A 7,355-nucleotide genomic window follows, 5' to 3' on the forward strand; every position below is an offset into this window, starting at 1 on the left:
GGGGGGGGGGGGGGGGGGGGGGGGGGGGGGGGGGGGGGGGGGGGGGTTGGGGTGCTATGGCCCCCTTGGCTTTTCAAACTTCCATCTCATAGTACTAATAAAACTAAAGATTATCATGAATTACTTGAAAATACACTTCTTGGCTCCCCCGGTCTAATAACTCATCTCTTAAAATTTATTTGGGCCTCCAGCCACCTCAAATATTAGAGCTGGTTTTAAAAAAATGATACAGATAACTCAAGAAAATAGCGCATATCAACAACATTATTAGATAACCCCTCCAAATAGAGGTAAATAAATTTAACAAATCCCATATCAGCAACATTATCAACTAAAAAAGAAAAAGAAAAAAACTTTAATATCTATGGTCTGCTGAAAAACCCAGATCTGATTAGGGTAAAGAAAAATCCCTTGTGCTTCTAGCCTCCACTAAATGACTGGTGTTGGCTGCTCCCTCCATATCAATCATCAGTTTGTCGTATCTCTCTCTATTTTTATGTTTGAGTTTAACATGCTCGTTTGAATTGCATAAAACACTAAAACAAGATTGGTTTAAGAACATAATTAGTGTTTTCCAGCTTGCATTAATTGCTGATGTAAAGTTGAATTTATTCAACTATGTGTTGGCTTTATTTCGTGCCAAATTTGCTTGTAATTCAACATTTAGAAACCTTGTATTTAAATGGGAATAATGTAAGGGTAGTGTATGAGAGAGTGTGAAGAATTGATCAAGTGTGTGCATCAAAAGGCTTCTCGTGATTGGACCTCGTGACTGACTTGCGAGTGGTGACTCCCCAGAATCCAACACACGTGTGAAGCATGCAGGAAGTTGAAGGATTAAGATGACTGGATCACTACAGAACAAAAAGCACAGTCTGTCCACTCTGTTAACTAGCGCCTGGAACTCGTGACTTGTCCCAGTCGCGAGTGACTAGCCAGTGCACCCTATTTTGCAAAAAAATGACTTTTCACATTCCTTCTCACACCCTACTATAAATACCCTTATACCCATGAAATGTAGAGAGTTTCTAGAGAGAATTTTGAGAGATAAACCCTAGAGAACAACAATATTGATTCATCCACAATCTTATACCTTTGATTCACCAAATTCCTATACTCTCACCCTTTCCATTGTCATACCCTTGAGAGGATCTTAAGCCAAATCCTTACCTCACAACATTCAGAGCAGTGAGAAGGTTATTGGTGTTTGGTAAGTAGTTCAAGAGAGAACCAATTCATTTTGGTTGATGCAATGGGCTAATTGCGGGATCCGGTAAGTTAGAGAAGACAATATTAGGCGTAACCCTGTTGGAGCAATAAGCTTGGAGGACTTAGGTGCATCGGGTAGATTAGGCTTGGAGGGTCTATTACTATTCATGTATCCCAATTGGTTTTTTAGTGGATCATTTTACCGCTTGGAGGGCGGCGGAGAGGTTTTTTGCCAAGTTCTTTGGTTTCCTCTTCGATAACACATGATTGTGTTATCTTGTGTTTGCTTCTCTCTATCCTTTACTCTTTGCTTTTAATTACTATTGTGTAGTGATTAAATTATGGCTTAGGGTAGTTTGCATGTTTAGGTATAGCTCATATTTATCATTCTATACATATGTTGTTCGAGTATAAGCTTGTGTTGGTTATTTTGTAATTGGGGGTCTAAAAATTCATTAGTGTTTTTCACACTAAGTGAGCTTTCAGCTAAGATTTTGACTTTTGACTGTTTTGTGGTTTATGAGTAATACTTAGGTACTCCCAGAGCACAAAGAATGGTATACAATTTTCTCACATTCACGGTGGGGTTCACTTATTAAATCATGGTGGGATTCACCATGAATGTGAGAGGAAGGAGCATCATTTATCCATGCTCTAGGAGTATCTAAGAATTTTTTGTGGTTTATAGCTTGCATTGCTAATATTATATTATATTGTTTCTAGTTTTGATATTAATGCTACTATTTTGGTTCAGAAAAATTAATTAAATAAACATTAAACAATGCAATCTGTTTTGTAGACTGAAGTCGTGTATGTGTTTTGTAATTGGGTATGTATTTTTTGTTTTTGTTTTTAGAGCTTGCACTTTTGTTTTATATTTGGTTTTGAATCTTCATCATAAGGGTTTTATTGGAGAGAATGGGCAAATGCCCTTTTCGCGCAAATTATGTATCGTTTTGCCCCCTTTTTCAAACTAATTAGGGAAATGCCCTTTTTTGAAACTTGATTTAAGATAAATCAAGTTAAACCCTATAGTGACGTTTTGAAGGAGCTTATAGTGACGTTTTAGGGACATATAGTGGTGTTTTGTAACTCGACCTCCATGAACTTGAGTTATAGGTTATAAAAAAAAAAAAAAAATTGCCTATAACTCGAGTTGATGGAGGTCGAGTTACAAAACGCCACTATAGGACTTTAAAACGTTACTATAGGCTCCTTAAAACACCACTATATGGCTCTAGATTTTTTTTTAAAATTTTTTTTTAACTCGATTTATCTCAAATAGAGTTACAAAAGAGGGGCATTTTCTTAATTAGTTTGGGAAAGGGGGCAAAACACTACATAATTTGCCCAAAAAGGGCATTTGGCAATTTTGTCTAGTTTTATTTTATAATATGTATTGTTTATTTGATATTTATATCTGATAATAAGGGTTTGAGTATTTACATTAAGTTATTGTTAAATATATATATATATATATACTTTTTTTTTGTTAATAGATGTGGAAGAAGTGAGGTTTGAATTAGAGACAGTTTGAAACTTGAGATTATATTTTAGCTTGAGGCTTGGATGCCCCTGAAAATAATTTCTGGTTTTGCCATTGGATGGACACATCTTTATCTCCTCTCTTCCTTCAATGGTTCCTGTCCCCGTAGATAGAGATGGGTTAGTGATGTAGGTGGAAGCCCCAAGAAACAAAAGAAGTTTGCTCCAAAATTACAATCTTTGAATCCAAAAGAAGTTCCCAGAATTTACAAGAAGAATTTTGGAATTCACTGAAAAATAAAGAGAAAATTCTATGAAATTTATTTAATGATAAAACTGAATTTCCTTAAGGGTTACAATACACTCAAATGGAAATTGAAGTCCTAGGGTATTTCTAATACAAGAAAGTTTTGGGGACAAAAAAAAATTGACAACAAATTTGACAATTTTTAATGTGACAAATTGTTAGTGGTAGGTAAAAAAGTGATGACAGTGATAAGCTTAGATAAGAAACCATAAAAATTTGCCAATTCAACTGATATAAAAAATGTTGTCAAATTTTTTGTGCACATAGCATTACTCTTCTAATATAAATTGAATTGGAAGAGTTAAACTATAACGTCAAGCCTTGTCATCATTTTTATAGAAAAGTCCATGATTTTTTTTTTGGCCAAAGAAAAGTCTTATAAACACATGCGAAGCACTAGTGGTCAGACTAGTTTTCATATATTTGCCAACTGAAGGAATCCTATAGATTCTCCAACTAATAACAGGACGAATTTCAATTGGTTTCCACTAAAAAGTCGTCTTAATTACTTAAACCACATATGATGATATGTGAAAGTTCAAAATGGGTATGAAACACCCTTGAACGTTTAGACCCCCAAATTACAAAAATACCAATTCAAGTTTTATATCAAACAATTAATGTGCGGAATATGATAACAAGCTTATAACAGAATTGATAAAACAATCTAAGCCAAATATAAACACATCCACAGCAGTAAATATAAGGCAAAGATAAAAGAAAGAGAGATGCAAACACACGGACAACACACGATGTGTTATCGAAGAGGAAACCGAAGTCCTCGGCGTAAAACCTCTCCGCCACCCTCCAAGCGGTGATAAAATCCACTAAAGAATATAGTTGGGATACATGAACAGCAGAAGACCCTCCAAGCCTAATCTACCCAAGTACCTAAGCCCTCCAAGCTTCTTGCTCCAACGAGGTTACGCCGAACCTATTTCTTCTTTAGCTTCCCGGATTCCGCTACTACCCTCCAAGCCTAATCTACCCAAGTACCTAAGCCCTCCAAGCTTCTTGCTCCAACGAGGTTACGCCGAACCTATTTCTTCTTTAGCTTCCCGGATTCCGCTACTTGACCATAGCATCAACCAATGTATATTGGTTCCTTCCCAAATTGCTTCCCTAAGCACCAAATGGACCTTCTCACAGACGTGGGTGTGGTGAGATAAGGGTTTGGTAAATAACCTCTCAAGGGTATGACAATAGAGAGGTAGAGAGTAGAGGAATTTGTAGAGTCTCTTAGATGAAGATTGGGGATGAGGCAATCTTGTTTTTCTCTAGGATTTTCTCTCACAAAATTCTCTCTGGAAGCTCTCACAATATGATGGGTATAAGGGTGTATATATAGTAGGGTGAGAAGGGAATGCAAAACGTCAATTTTTGCCAAACAGGGCAAATTGGCGACTTGGTCTCGCAGTTTGTCCAAGTCGCAAGTTCAAGTCGCGACGTAACAGCCTGGCCAGCCTGGGACTTTTGTCCTGTAGCGTGACAGCTGGCGCGACCCTTCAGCTTCCCAATGTGCCTCTCACGTGCTAGCTTTTGGCAGCTTGCCAGTCGCGATCCACCCGCGAGCCCTAGCCGCGAACCTCTGTTTTTCTTGCACACTCTTAAGCTTTTCTTCACATCTTCTCACACACTACCCTTAAAATTTTCCCACCTAAATACAGGGTTACTAAGTGCTAAATTACAAGCAAATTGGTCACATAATAAAGCCAATTAGATGGTTGATTAAATTCAACCTTACAATATGAATTGTAGTGTGGGAACCTCAAATGTTCAATATAATAAATTAGAGTAATTATTGTTTCACACTTTTTAATGTAAAATATTTCGTATAATGTTCATATTTTTATACATTTCTATATATGTAGGACTGGACATAGTGTGAATGAGTAAAAACACAGTTTTTTTTTTTAATAATAATTTTTTAATTGAATGTGACTACCTCTAGTTGCTAGCTAGTCTCATAAACAATGGCCAAATATAATTTGTTGGGGATTGGCATTTAACAGGATATAATAATTAGAGTAGTATTGTAACAAGTCGATCATGCATGTGAATTTGAGGTTGGAGCCCGGTGGTGTGATGCTGAATTTGCCAATTTGGTTTATACTTTTATCACAACTCTTTCACATGGTTGGCAGTAAGTGATAGAGAAAAAATAGTGAAACAATATGAAAGTGACAGATAACTAATTATAGTGTGATATAAGAGATTTGTTACAAAAATTGTGGCTAAATTTGTAGTATTAGCTAATAACCAAGTTCGTCAACGGTCAAATTATGCCACATGAGCTGTGTCAATATAGATAATTTCTTTAATTGAGCTCAATATGGTTTCTTAATTATGAGCACGATAGTATATATATATATATATATATATATGAGAGAGAGAGAAAGAGAGAGAGACTGAGTGAGGATTGATAAAATATAAAACAATCGAAGTGTCCTTAACCTTGAGGCACATAATGTTATTAGATTAAGGTGTGCATTATTCCAGTTTTGATTAAAATAACTTTTTGGGACAAAATTGCCCTTTGTCCTTTTTGGGAAAATTATATAGCATTATGCCCCCCTTCTCAAACTAATTAGGAAAATGTCACTCTTTTAAAACTCGATTTTTTATAAATCGAGTTAGGCCCTATATTGGCGTTTTTAAGGAGCCTATGGTGACGTTTTAAGAACCTATAGTGACGTTTTTTTAACTCGACTTCAATGAAATCGAGTTATAGGCAATGAAATCGACTTATAGTGGCTTTTTTTTTTTTTGCCTACAACTCGATTTCATTGAAGTCAAGTTAAAAAACGTCACTATAGGTCCTTAAAATGTCACTATAGGGCCTAAGAATTTTTTTTTTTTTAACTCGATTTATCAAAAATCGAGTTTTAAAAGATGAGCATTTCCCTAATTAATTTGGGAAGGAGGGGCATAATGCTATATAATTTGCCTAAAATGGGCAAAAGCCCATTTTGTCATAACTTTTTGCTTAAAATTTTCTGCTGCTTGGCGGGCCGGGTCTCATGTCATGTATATACCACAACAAAGAAGCCTATATTCTAGTTTCATAGTTTATTTCTTCATACGGTCAGGTACTAACCATGTACTATTTGCAAATCAAATCTTAATTTTTTTTTCTCATCTTTTTGCTTATTACAGATCTCATTCTATTTTTTTACAGTATTTTTAGCAAAAAATAGTAAGCTCATTTTATTTATTTTTGAACTTTTATCTATAATGCCCCCCTTCTCAAACTAATGTTACTAGATTAAGGTGTGCATTATTCCAGTTTTGATTAAAATAACTTTTTGGGACAAAATTGCCCTTTGCCCTTTTTGGGAAAATTATATAGCATTATGCCCCCCTTCTCAAACTAATTAGGGAAATGTTACTCTTTTAAAACTCGATTTTTTATAAATCGAGTTAGGCCCTATATTGGCGTTTTTAAGGAGCCTATGGTGACGTTTTAAGGACCTATAGTGACATTTTTTTAACTCGACTTCAATGAAATCGAGTTATAGGCAATGAAATCGACCTACAGTGGCGTTTTTTTTTTTTTTTTTTGCCTATAACTCGATTTCATTGAAGTCAAGTTAAAAAACTTCATTATAGGTCCTTAAAATGTCACTATAGGGCCTAAGAATTTTTTTTTTTTTTTTAACTCGATTTATCCAAAATCGAGTTTTAAAAGATGAGCATTTCCCTAATTAGTTTGGGAAGGAGGGGCATAATGCCATATAATTTGCCTGAAATGGGCAAAAGCCCATTTTGTCCTAACTTTTTGCTTAAAATTTTCTGCTGCTTGGCGGGCTGGGTCTCATGTCATGTATATACCACAACAAAGAAGCCTATATTCTAGTTTCATAGTTTATTTCTTCATACGGTTAGGTACTAACCATGTACTATTTGCAAATGCAATCTTAATTTTTTTTTTCTCATCTTTTTGCTTATTATAGATCTCATTCTATTTTTTTTTTTTTTTTTTACAGTATTTTTAGCAAAAAATAATAAGCTCATTTTATTTATTTTTGAACTTTTATCTATAATACTTTTAGCATAAAACTAAATAAGTTGTTGTAAAACTCATTTTAATAACTTGTATAGTCCAATATTCCGATCTAATAAACATTGGTGTAAGCTCGAAAATGTGTTGAAAACACAAGAGCTGTTTAAACTTCCAAATTAAAGTTACAGCTCGATAGATTTTACACTAACTTAATACTAAGTGTGGAATAGTGTCAATGCGAGTGGATAAACAAACAAGCTACTCTAATCCATAATCAAAGCAACACAGCAATAAAATGGAATGTAAAAGAGTAGGGAAGAAAGATGCAAACACAAGATAACACACCGTTGT

Source organism: Quercus suber, unplaced genomic scaffold (assembly GCF_002906115.3).
Source record: "Quercus suber isolate HL8 unplaced genomic scaffold, Cork oak 2.0 scaffold_11, whole genome shotgun sequence".
Classification (NCBI taxonomy): domain Eukaryota; kingdom Viridiplantae; phylum Streptophyta; class Magnoliopsida; order Fagales; family Fagaceae; genus Quercus; species Quercus suber.